Raw genomic sequence first — 14,566 nt, forward strand, 5'->3', positions numbered from 1 at the left:
ACTTATTTGAAAGGTTTCTAATAATTGTCTCAAATACCAGAAATCATTTTGCTTTAGTATTTACATCCAAATTAATTAAACTGGCTCATGTTTTATAGAAGAATGTTTTTCTTCTTTTGAAGCAAAAGCATGTTGATTTCAAAACTTTCTTCAAGTAAGTGTATTTACTAACTCTTTTGCCCATTCAGTATTAATAGTCTTCAAATTTTTCTTTATTGTTTGAGGTCAATTTACATAATGCTGTCAATTATAATTAAAATCTGCATACTGATTTATGTTGGAAAATGTGTAAGATCATTATTATTGATTTGCTTTATGAAATATCTTCATTTCAGCATAAGTTCAACCTATCACGCTAGATCACAAATAAGCATTTTTTTCTTTAGTTTATGAAGTTTGCTTGTTCATCGGCAGAGTTATATTCATTTAAAAAAAAGATAGATCACACTGCCATTTTTTGCCTTTGAATATTGAACATTTGGCAAGCATTCCTTTTGTTTCAAGAAAATTTTGAATTTGAGTTAACAGTACAATAGTAAATCTTTCTTGCATTTGTTCACATCTCAACTGAGAACTGGCAAAGAACACTAGATCAATAAAGTCATTGTCTTCTATCTCTTTCAACAGGTTCCATAAACTGGCAATGATTCATAGCATGCATACCCTAAATGATTTTAACAACTGTATACATTACATTTTTTAATAAAATTGCCTCAGAAAACTGAGCAAAGATATTTTTAATATATATCATATATTGGAATGAAATAATAAAGGAAATATTTGTTTTAATTCCAGTAAACCTGGAATTTTAACCTAACATAGCTGGAGCACCATACATCATGATAGACACTACTGTTTCCATATTTTGCAGCTGAAATTTTCCTTTAGCAGAGACAAAAGATTCAAAAATATCCAACCACAAGTTCTACTTTTTAGGCTGCTAAGTAATAACTTTTCTTTGTCAACTTGGATGTCCTCTGAGAAAAAAAAAGAACACAAAATATTGATTGGACAGTATCTGTCATATAATATATGATTCATCTAAAGCAAAAGTATTTGCAAATTTACAAATTTTGAATAGGTTTTTTTAATATTAAAAATTTTTGTATTCTGAGTCTTTGGCAGCCTAATTGAAGATTATTTCACTCTAGAATCATGTCATTTTTAGTCTTTACTTATAAATTTCTTTGTTTCTTTGTTTTATTGAAACATGATTGTACATGTCTATAGGATACAGAGTTGCATATGAATACATATGTGCAATGTGCGATTCTCAGAACAAGATAATTAGTATATTCGATATTGTACAATATTATCATTTTTCATGGACCTTTACATATAATTTTGTAAAAAAGTTTCTATAACTGAAATAATTTTTTTTCCATCTCCTCATATACAAGTAGTTTTCTTTACTGTGCAAGAACCCAAGCCATTTTCAAGTCTGCCAAAATTACAAACTCAAATCCTTTTAAAAATAATTTTCAAATGTTTTGCTAGACATTTAATTCTGATTTCAACCAACTAATTACTATAGTTTCTTTTTGATTGTTGATAGAAATAAAGTTCACGATGTATTTGCTGAAGACGTATGTTCTGCTTTATTTATTTATTTATATTTATTTATTTATTCTTTTTTTAGTTATGGATTTTTGTTTAAATTTATCAATATACAATGTAGTTGATTTTCATGTCCCTTTACCAATTTGGTATTTTGTATTTAATTCTTAACATGCTGAACAAATAAACTTTCCTGTGTTGCTCCAAGGAAGTACATTGGAATTGTCATTCATCATAAATTTTTGGCAAGTTCTTAAATTCATTTTATATTCTTCATCATATTACAAAATTCTGTATCTCCATTCCATCCTGCACTAGTAGCATGTTTTCATTTTAAATTTAAAATGAGTCCATACTTATTTGTAAGATAAAAAATTTAATTATAATTAAAACTATCACAAGGATTTCAATTTAATTACCAATTGCAAGGTACATAAGTGTTACTGCAACTCATGCTGTCTACATAAAATATTCAAATAAACACATTACAATATTATATCAGTGTGCAAAAAAAATTATTTCAATGGAATGAATCTATTGATATCAACTAGCTCTATAATGTGCTTATACATAATACTAGAAATGACGTGTATGCCCCAATGTGCACACTACAATAAAACAGTAATATCTTAAAGGGATGCAATACTCAAAGAAAATGTAGTCTTACCTAGCCTACATTTGGTAACATGGTGTTTATCTGAAAAATATTTTATACTCTTCAGGTGTTAGATTTTAATATGTTACACTAGCCACATTTCAAGTGTTCAATAACCACATGTGGCCATGAATAATGTGATATGGTTTAAACATTTTAAAAATTATCAATACCAATTTATTATACACCTATTACTGTTATACTTTTTTAGTCGACTGAGAAGTGTATGGTTGTACTTCAGTTCACATTCTAGTGCTGCAGCTACCACTTCTTTACAGAAAGATTCTAGCACTCCAGTGTTACCGTTTCAAACATTTCTTACTTTGTAGCATAAGCCTGGCATGAATCCCAGAATGTGATTCTGACACACCATTTTCCTCACTGTAAGAATTAATAAAATTTTTAGGAAAGTCATTTTCTCCAAGCAACAGAAATTACTCTCAGACCATCCCCTCATACTTTCTATCTAGAACCAAATATTCATTTTAATATTTATAGACATAGCATTTATTGAGGACAAGACACTATACACTGTAAAATAAAGAGTGAATAAATATTCTGAAAAAGATTCTAAAACATAAGGGCCCTTACAATCTCATGGGTGAAATGAAAATTGTAAATAAATAAATTGAAAGTTTCTGTGTGTAAATATAATCAAAAAACCTAGGCCAGAGGAACAGAAGTGCACAGCAAAAAGAATCACAGGTATAGGGTAATATACAAGAGAGTTGGTATACTGTTAAAGAGAAATAGAAAAATAAAGAGAATGGGGAAGGGCATGTGTGGTGTATTGGATCCTGGGATCCACCAAGACAGGGTGCAGAGAAAGAAAGAGCTGTACTAACAATGCCTGGAAAGATAATGTTTTTTAATCATTTCAATTACATGTCATATCAAATAACCATAAGTCGTGATAAATATCCCATGCCCAAAAGCATATAGGGAATTTTTAAGTAGTTTTGCAAATATTCTGTAAAACATATGAAAGAAAAAAGGCCATCAAGCTAAAAACTCAGAGGAACAGCCTATATCTTCGTGATGCATATTTTTGAAAGAAATGCAAGAACACTGAAAAATACAAGACCACAATTAAGACTCCAGTGGAGGTCAGTCGGAAACACAATTGACAAAACAGAATTACTAATGTGAAAAACAACTTAAGATATTTCCCAGAATTCAGAGAAAAGCAACAATGATGCAATGAGATGAAAGATATTAAAAACATAGTATAAATATCCAACACATAATTAACTGATGGCCATAAAGAAGATACCAGAACAGATTAAACAAAGTAGTTTTTAAAGTTATGGAATAAAAAGTATTTTAGATTTTAAAAGTACTATGTACATGTGTTGAAAAAGCTTACTGCATTCCAAAGGCACTGGTCAGCAACATTTTTAGACTAAGGTGACAAAGAAAAAAATCATTAAGAATCAAGGCAGAGAAAAAATTGTCTACAAAACAACACATTATCTGCAGTAGGCAGTCAAGGAGGCCAGTCAGCTATCTGTACTATTTCTAGTAACAATCTGGAAATCCAAACAACAGCCTCTTTAACATTAGCCATTAATGCCCAGGACATGATTAATAACTGACAGCTTCCCTGATTTTTGTCCCAATTCCAACTTAGGAGCAATCAGAGAAAGCCAAACATGAGGAGACTTCAAAAAGGTCATGAAAAAAAATGTAATTAAAAGATAAAAAATAAAAATATAAACTTTATTTCTAAACATAAGCTCCATCAAGTTTAAGACAATTTTGCAAGCAATGATAACAGCGATTTAGTTCATTTCTAAAGAATTGAGTATCCTGGAAATTTAACCATGACTGTGCAGTCTTTTTTCATTGTTAACTGAAGAAAATGGTGTCCTTTAAAGATATTTTTAATTTTAGAAAACAAAAAGAAATCGGAAGGAGCCAAATCAGAACTGTAAGGTGGATGCCTAATGATTTGCCATTGAAACTCTCCCCAAATTGCCCTTGTTTGGTGTGAGAAATGAGCCGTAGTGAAGAAAAACTCTCTGGTGACACTTTCCCAGGTGTTTTTCTGCTAAAGCTTTGGCCAGCTTTCTCAAAACATTCTCATAACAAGTAGATGTTACTGTTCTCTGGTACTCCAGAAAGTCAACAAGCAAATGCCTTGAGTGTCCTAAAGAACTGTTGCCATGACCTTTGCTCTTGACCTATCTGTTTTTGCTTTGGTTGAACCAATTCCACCTCTTGGTAAGCATGGCTTTGATTGTGCTTTGTCTTCAGGATCATACTGGTAAAGCCATGTTTCATCTCCTATTATAATCCTTCAAAGAATGCTTCAGGATCTTAATCCCACGTGTTTAAATTTCCATTAAAAACTCTGTTCTTGTCGGCAGCTGATCTGAGTACAACAGTTTTGGCACTCATGGAGTGGAAAGTTTGCTCAACTTTTTCTGTCAGAATTGTGGATGCTGAACCCATCAAAATGTTTATGATGTTGGCCACTGTTTATGATATTAATCATCAATCCTCTTCAAGTGGGAAGGAACAAAGTTAATCTTTTCATATCAAATTGATAATCTGCTGCTATGAGCTTCATCTTCAACATTGTCTCAATCCCTTCTTAAAAGAAGTTAGCCATTTGTAAACTGCTGGTTTATTTGAGGTATTGTTTCCACAAACTTTTTGTAAACTACCAATCATTTCCCTATTCTTCCATCCAACCTTCACCACAAATTTGATGTTATTTCTTGCTTCAATTTTAGCAGAATTCTTGTTACTCTGATAAGGCTCTTTTCAAACTAATGTCTTTTCCTTTTTAGTTCATCAAGCTAGAGCCTATTAAGACAAGTTAGCATGAGTTTATTGTAGTGCAAAAATTTTCTGCAATCCATGCATAGTGTTTTCATAATATGCATTTCCCATGAAATTTTCAAAGATACCTATATGAATTTTTCAAGATGGCGGCAGCTGCGGCGGCTGGCGCGGAGTAGCTGAGGTGGAAAAGGCGGCCACTGGGACTCAGGCAGCCAGAAAACTTGTGGTCCTTCCTCTCGCCATCTCTTAAGGGAGGACTGCTGCTGCTGACCGGTCGTGGGGGGTGACCGCCACGTTGCCCCCGGCAGGAGAGGCTGCCTCATTTACAGACAACAGCTTTAAAGTGTGGAGCAGGAAAAGAACTGTTTCTTAGCTGCAAAAGTGAGTCTCGAAACAGGGAACACGGCGCCAGGGCTGCTGTGGATGCAGCCAGGATCCCGGAGGCCGGGGCCGCGCTGAAGGCGGCCAGCTGCCCTATTCAGGATTCGAGGTTTCAGGCTGGCATTAAAGAAGATTCCTGGGAGCGCCCGAGCCGCGCCACGACTGAACAGCCTGAGGCGGCAGCAGCCGAGAACTGGGAAAGGCGGCAAACCAGAGACAGAGAGCGAGCACCCGACCTGGCACAGCACTGTGAATGATCCCTGGCACAGCTCTGTTCGGGAGGTGGATGTCCAAGCGGCCCCCGCCTGCACCACCAGCCCACTCACCGCCGGTGCTGCCTCCATTTTCCCAGGTGCGGGCAGCTCCGCCCTGCTCGGCCATCACTGAGCCCTCCCACTTGCTGGCCTGGCGCCAGGCTTTCCAGAGCTTGCGGACCGGCCTTGGCTCCCACTCCCTCCGCGGTTCTCTGGCGGGGCTGGTGGTGGAGGGCGTCCCGGGCCAGTTTCAGGAGGGCAAGGAAGTACGGGCGGGCCGACTGTCACTCCACCATACCCTGGACTCGGGCCCCAGGTAAACTCCCTGTTACTGGGAGGCAGATACCATCTGTGCGGCCACCAGTTTGGAAAAAAGCCTAACGAATTTCTGGTTGGGAATAGTGTGGTAGGAGAGTTCCCAGGTCCGCTTGAACCTGCCGGAGACCAGGCTGCAGGTGGGCGCTAGACTCGGTTTATACTGGGGGGATACAAAGGTGAACAAGACCCGAGAAAGATCTACATAGTGCCACAAAGGCACCCAGAGAGACCGGTCGTCTGTGCCCAGCAGAAACCTGGTAGACTTCCTGGGCGAGGCGGTACCGAGCAGGGTCTTGAAGGCCCAGCTGTTAGACGAGGGGTACAGAAGACACGCCCCAGCCCAGCACAGTGCACACAGAGTGGGGAGACGTGCGGCCAGGGAGGCGAGACTTGACAAAAACCACACACCCGGTGGGGACGCTACTGCACGATCTAACAGCCTGGGCCAGAGCAAACGGAACAGGGAGAAGTCCTGCACAGGAAGTGAAAGCTCAACAGAGATCACACACCCTGTGGTACATGACCCACCAGCCCAGCAGAGTACAAGCTGACCAGAAAGGTGGCTCCCCTGAGAAGCCCAAGACCCGAGGCAACCACACACACAAGGCACTAGAGGCCAACTGAGCAGTCACGGAGGGAGCCATACGAAATTGGCAAGCACAGCAACATCCTAGTTAGTCATTAGTCTCAAACCGGTGGACTGTGAAACCCCCGGCCACAATGAATAAACACCAAAATAAAGACACCAGAAATACAAAAAATCAAGAAAGTACACCACCAAAAGTTAATAAATCTCAAACTCTAGATCCTATAGAACAAGAAGCCCTTGAAATAACTGACAAGGAATTTCGAGTGATAATTCTAAAGAAACTGAATGAGATACAAGAAAACTCAGCTAGACATCATGATGAAATGAGGAAAAGTATACAGGATCTGAAAGAGGAAATATACAAGGAAATCAATGTCCTGAAAAAAAATGTAGCAGAACTTGCTGATCTGAAGAAGTTATTCAACGAAATAAACACAACGGAGAGTTTAACCAGCAGGCTTGTCGAAGTTGAAGAGAGAACCTCTGAACTTGAAGATGGGCTGTTTGAAATAACACAAGCAGACAAAAAGAAAGAAAAAAGAATCAAGGACATTGAAGAAAATCTGAGAGAGATATCAGACAACCATAAGCGATCAAATATCCGAGTCATGGGTATTCCAGAAGGGGAGGAAAATGGAGATTCCATTGAAAACATATTCAACAAAATAGTGGCAGAAAACTTCCCAGGTATAGGAAAAATCACAGATCTTCAGATCCAGGAAGCTCAACGATCTCCAAACGTACTCAACCCAAAAAGGCCTTCTCCAAGACATGTCATAGTCAAATTGGCAAAACTCAGAGACAAAGAGAGAATCTTAAAAGCTGCAAGAGAGAAGCGTCAAATCACCTATAAGGGAGCCCCAATCAGGTTAACATCAGACTTTTCATCACAAACCCTAAAAGCTAGAAAGGAATGGGATGATATTTTCAAAATACTAAAAGACAAAGATTGCCAGCTAAGAATACACTACCCTGCAAAGCTATCCTTCCGAAATGAGGGGCAAATAGTATATTTCTCAGACAAACAAAAACTGCGGGAGTTCACTACCACAAGACCACCCTTACAAGAAATCCTCAAGGGAGTACTGGGTTTGGTTCCTGAAAAATAACTACCACTGCCATAAAAACCCAAGAAAAATCTAAACCCGCTAGTATAATAAAAATGGCATTCATGAAGAGAAAACAAGCTAACAAAAACACTATCTACAACCTAAGGAACCAACAAACACAGAAAACAAACAGTAAATCAGAAAGCAAGGAACAAAAGACACTTAAGACAACCAAACAACCAATAAAATGCTAGGAATAAATCAACACCTTTCAATAACAACTCTTAATGTTAAAGGCTTAAATTCCCCAATTAAAAGACACAGACTGGCTGACTGGATCAAAAAGCAGGACCCAACTATATGCTGCCTATAAGAGACCCACCTCACCCATAAAGATGCACACAGACTAAGAGTGAAAGGATGGAAAAAGATTTACCATGCAAACAGAAAAGAAAAACGAGCTGGAGTGGCTATTCTTATATCTGACAAAATAGACTTTAAACTAAAAACCATAAAAAGAGACAATGAGGGACACTACTTAATGATAAAAGGACTGATCCATCAAGAAGACATAACAATCATAAATATGTATGCACCCAATGTTGGAGCAGCCAGATTTATAAAACAAACTCTATTAGACCTAAAGAAGGAAATAGACACTAATACCATAATAGCAGGGGACCTAAACACCCCACTGTCAATATTAGACAGATCATCTAGGCAAAGAATCAGTAGAGAAACACAAGATCTAAACAAGACTCTAGACCAATTGGAATTGGCAGATATCTACAGAACATTCCACCCAACAACCTCAGAATATTCATTCTTCTCATCAGCACATGGATCATTCTCCAGGATAGATCACATATTAGGTCACAAATCAAGTCTCAATAAATTCAAAAAAATTGGAATTATCCCATGTATCTTCTCAGACCACAATGGATTAAAACTAGAAATTAATAACAAACGAACCTCTGGAAACTATACAAACACATGGAAATTAAACAGCATTCTACTTAATGACATATGGGTCCAAGAAGAAATCAAGCAGGAAATCAAAAAATTTGTTGAAACTAATGAAAATAATGATACATCATACCAAAACCTGTGGGATACTGCAAAAGCAGTATTGAGGGGAAAATTTATTGCATTAAACGCTCACTTCAGAAGAATAGAAAGATGGCAAGTGAACAACCTAACACGTCACCTTAAAGAACTAGAAAAACAAGAACAATCCAAACCTAAAGTTAGCAGACAGCAAGAAATCATTAAGATCAGAGCAGAACTGAATGAAATTGAAAACCAAAAAACAATTCAAAAGATCAACGAATCAAAAAGTTGGTTTTTTGAAAAGATAAATAAAATTGACAAACCATTAGCATGGCTAACAAAAAAAAGAAGAGAGAAGACTCAAATAACAAAAATTAGAAATGAAAAAGGCGATATTACAACTGATTCATCTGAAATACAAGGAATCATTCGAGACTACTACAAACAGCTATACGCCAACAAATTTGAAAATCTGGAGGAAATGGATAAATTTCTGGACACACACAAGCTCCCAAAACTGAACCGTGAAGACGTAGAAAATTTGAACAGACCAATAACAATAAAGGAGATTGAAGCTGTTATCAGAAGGCTCCCAACAAAGAAAAGCCCAGGACCAGATGGATTCACAGCAGAATTTTACCAAACATTCAAACAGGAATTGACACCCATTCTTTACAAACTATTCCAAAAGATTGAAACGGACGCAAATCTCCCAAACTCATTCTATGAAGCAAACATCATCCTGATACCAAAACCAGGTAAAGATATAACCAAAAAAGAAAACTACAGGCCAATATCCCTGATGAATATAGATGCAAAAATCCTCACTAAATTACTAGCAAACAGAATACAGCAACACATACGAAAAATTATTCATCACGATCAAGTGGGATTCATCCCAGGGATGCAAGGTTGGTTCAACATACGCAAATCAATAAATGTGATACACCATATTAATAAACTCAAACACAAGGACCATATGATCATCTCTATAGATGCTGAAAAAGCATTTGATAAAGTTCAGCACTCATTCATGACAAAGACCCTCTATAAGTTAGGTATAGAGGGAAAGTATCTCAACATAATTAAAGCCATATATGCCAAACCCACAGCCAATATCATCCTGAATGGGGAAAAGCTGAAAGCTTTTCCTTTAAGAACAGGAACTAGACAAGGATGCCCACTCTCACCACTCCTATTCAACATAGTGTTGGAAGTACTAGCCAGAGCAATCAGAGAAGAGAAGGAAATAAAGGGCATCCAGATCGGAAAAGATGAAGTCAAACTGTCCCTGTTTGCAGATGACATGATCCTATATATCGAACAGCCTAAAACCTCTACAAAAAAACTGCTAGAATTGATAAATGATTTCAGCACAGTAGCAGGATACAAAATCAACACTCAAAAATCAGTAGCATTTCTTTTCTCCAATAGTGAACATGCAGAAAGAGAAATCAAGAAAGCCTGCCCATTTACAATAGCCACCAAAAAAATAAAATACTTAGGAATTGAGTTAACCAAGGAGGTGAAAAATCTCTATAATCAGAACTACAAAACACTGCTGAGAGAAATTAGAGAGGATACAAGAAGATGGAAAGATATCCCATGCTCTTGGATTGGAAGAATCAACATAGTGAAAATGTCCATACTACCCAAAGTGATATACAAATTCAATGCACTCCCCATCAAAATTCCAAAGACATTTTTCTCAGAAATGGAAAAAACTATCCAGACATTTATATGGAACAATAAAAGACCACGCATAGCCAAAGCAATGCTGAGCAAAAAAAATAAAGCTGGAGGCATAACACTACCTGACTTTAAGCTACACTACAAAGCTATAATAACCAAAACAGTATGGTACTGGCATAAAAACAGACACACTGACCAATGGAATAGAATAGAGAATCCAGAAATCAACCCACACACTTACTGTCAGCTGATCTTTGACAAAGGCATCAAGCCTATTCAGTGGCGAAGGGACTGCCTCTTCAGCAAATGGTGCTGGGAAAACTGGATATCCATATGCAGGAGAATGAAACTTGATCCATACCTCTCGCCGTATACTAAAATCAACTCAAAATGGATTAAGGATTTAAATATACACCCTGAAACAATAAAACTTCTTAAAGAAAACATAGGAGAAACACTTCAGGAAATAGGACTGGGCACAGACTTCATGAATACGACCCCAAAAGCACGGGCAACCAAAGGAAAAATAAACAAATGGGATTATATCAAACTAAAAAGCTTCTGCACAGCAAAAGAAACAATTTAAAAGAGTTAAAAGACAACCAACAGAGTGGGAGAAAATATTTGCAAAATATACATCTGACAAAGGATTAATATCCAGAATATATAAGGAACTCAAACAACTGTACAAGAAGAAAACAAGCAACCCAATTAAAAAATGGGCAAAAGAGCTAAGTAGGCATTTCTCTAAGGAAGATATACAAATGGCCAACAGACATATGAAAAAATGCTCAACATCACTCAGCATCCGGGAAATGCAAATCAAAACCACATTGAGATACCATCTAACCCCAGTTAGGATGGCTAAAATCCAAAAGACTATGAACGATAAATGCTGGCGAGGCTGCGGAGAAAAAGGAACTCTCATACATTGTTGGTGGGACTGCAAAATGGTGCAGCCTCTATGGAAAATGGTATGGAGGTTCCTCAAACAATTGCAGATAGATCTACCATACGACCCAGCTATCCCACTGTTGGGAATATACCCAGAAGAATGGAAATCATCAAGTCGAAGGTATACCTGTTTCCCAATGTTCATCGCAGCACTCTTTACAATAGCCAAGAGTTGGAACCAGCCCAAATGCCCATCATCGGATGAGTGGATACGGAAAATGTGGTACATCTACACAATGGAATACTACTCAGCTATAAAAACGAATGAAATACTGCCATTTGCAACAACATGGATGGACCTTGAGAGAATTATATTAAGTGAAACAAGTCAGGCACAGAAAGAGAAATACCACATGTTCTCACTTATTGGTGGGAGCTAAAAATTAATATATAAATTCACACACACACACACAGACACACACACACACACACGCACACAAACCGGGGGGGGGGGGAAACGATATAACAACCACAATTATTTGAAGTTGATATGACAAGCAAACAGAAAGGACATTGTTGGGGGGGAAGGGGGGAGGGAGAAGGGAGGGAGGTTTTGGTGATGGGGAGCAATAATCAGCCACAATGCATATCGACAAAATAAAATTAAAAAAAAAAAAATTTAAACAGGGCAGATTGTCCATCATCTTAAAAAAAAAAAAAAAAAAAGATACCTATATGAATGAGCAACCCTAATCAATCATATCGGATGCCCCACTTCTAGTTCACCACCTACAGCTTCCCATGTCAACATCCTTTAATTGAAGCATATCTTTATTCCACTGTAAAGCTTTCCCATTCTTCTGCCTGCCTTTGAGTTTATGCCTAATGCTAATGATGGTGGCTGACTCTCTTGCTATAGAAAATTCTGAGTAAATAACCTTTGCTTGTTCTCATTTGGTTGGTGTATTAGTCCATTAGTGTTGTTTATAACAGAATACATGGAACTGGGTGATTTATAAAGAAAACAAAATTTATTTAGCTTACGATTCTGGGACAGCTGTATCTGGCATAGGACTCAGGCTGCCTCTACTCATGGAAGAAAGTGTCAGGCAGCCGGCAGGTACAAGCAGATCACATGACGAGAGGAAGCAAGAGAGAGAGAGAGGAGGTGCCAGGGTCCTTTAAACAGCCAGCTCTCATGGGAACTAACAGAGTGAGAACTCACTCACTACCCCTCCTCCCCCAGGGAGAGCATTAATCCATTCATGAGGGATCCACCCCCATGACTCAATCAGTTTCCAACACTCCCACACTGGGGATCAAATTTCCACATGAGTTTTGGAGGGCACAACACATTCAAACTCAATCCTCTGGTCTTGTTTATTTCCACAATACTTTTAAACACGTATCTGTAATTCTAAATCAATTTTAGAAAACTGAATTCAACAGGGTGTAATAATAGCACATGATAATCAAAGAGCATTTATTGAGATAGTACAAGGAAGGTTTAATATCAAGCCGAGCCAAATAGTATATGTTAGGAATATACATATATGGAATTTCTACAAATTAATATAAACTAGACAAAGCACTCAACATAAAAGTGGGCAAAGCCAACCAAGAGAAAGTCACAGAAGAAAAAATTCAATAGGCCAATAAACATGAAAGATATTCAGACTAGCAATAAGAAAAGTAAAACTTAAAAATACAGTATAAGGAGATTATTTTATTAGCATAAAGTAAATTATTAATATAAACCAAGATCAAAAAGTATAAAAATTATCTCTTGGTGAGACTTTAGAGCAGTGGGAACTCTCATACATTGTGAGCATGTATATTAGTATGAAAACTTTGAAGAGTGATTTGGCAATATCCAGCAAATGTAAAAATGGTTTCTTGTTATAATCCTGTGATGTTCAATGTGGCTACAGAGTGCTTGAAGTGTGGCCAGTCTGAACTGTGATGTGCTCTAAGTTTTAAGTTTAACAGATTTTGAAGACTTAGAACAAAAAATATAGAAAATATCACACTAACATGTTTATATTAATTCAAGCTTTTTCAATCTTGACACTATTAGCGTTTTTGACTAGATAATTCTCTGGGGAAGGGCTCTCTTGTGCATTATATGATATTTAGCAGCATCTCTGGCCTCTACCTAGTCATGATCTAAAACATGTAAACACCTCCCTAGTGGTGACAATCAAAAATGTCTTCAGATATTGCCAAATACCCCTGTGAGCAAAATCACTCTGCTTGAGAACCAGTCTTAATTACACATTGAAATAAAAAGCTTTTAGATACACAGTGTTAAGTAAAATATACTATTAAAATTAATTTTACCTATTTCTTTTTACTTTCAATACAACTAACTCACATTATATTTTTATTAGACATCACTGTTGCATCCATTATTCCATTGAAGTTACACACTCAAAAACAGTGTTTATTAAACTCATAATGTACGTAAAACTTACCTGAAGATCTTGTATAATTCAAATTATGATTCAGTACATTTGAAGTAGAGTGAAATTCTATATTTCTAAAAAGACCCTAGGTGATACTGATGCTGCTAACCCATTGACCAAATGTTGCCCGGCATCACCCTTGAGAACTTCCCAACTATGTGCAAAACAGGACATAAAAATATGTAAAGGCAACACTTTATGTCATAATAAAAAAAGGAAGTAAATACTGTACAATCAAAAATAAATACATAAATTGTAATAAATTCACACTATGCAGTTATCCGTGTGTGTGTGTGTGTGTGTGTGTGTGTGTACGTGTGGGTGTATATGTATAATCAATGAAAAAGAAAATTAATTATCTATATCTTACTAGAGTAAATCTCAAAAACATACACCAAATCAAAAACCGCACATTTCACCTAGGGTCCGAGGCAGCAGGGCCGAGACCCAGCACCCTCCGTACAGGATCCAGGCCATGCCAGGAGAGTCCCTGCCCCTGAGAGAGATCCAGCCACAGACCCACAGACCCTGAGGCAGTAACAGGCAGCTGAGTGTCAACAAAACTTCCTGATATTGCTGCAGCCAATAGGGTGGAACAACTAGACTGTGATAGCCTCTGCCACAATGACTAAACACCAACAGAGAGATCATATTAATATGAAAAACCATGAAAGTCTGACACCCTCAAGGGAATACAATAACTCTCAAGTTCTAGATCCTATAGAACAGGAATTCCTTGAAATGACTAACAAGTAATTTCAAGCAACAATTCTAAGGAAACCAAATGAGATACAAGAAGACTCAGTTAGACAACATAACGAAATGAGAAAAAGTACACAGCACCTGAAAGAGGAAATGTACAAACAAATCAA

This window comes from Cynocephalus volans, chromosome 1 (assembly GCF_027409185.1).
Source record: "Cynocephalus volans isolate mCynVol1 chromosome 1, mCynVol1.pri, whole genome shotgun sequence".
Classification (NCBI taxonomy): domain Eukaryota; kingdom Metazoa; phylum Chordata; class Mammalia; order Dermoptera; family Cynocephalidae; genus Cynocephalus; species Cynocephalus volans.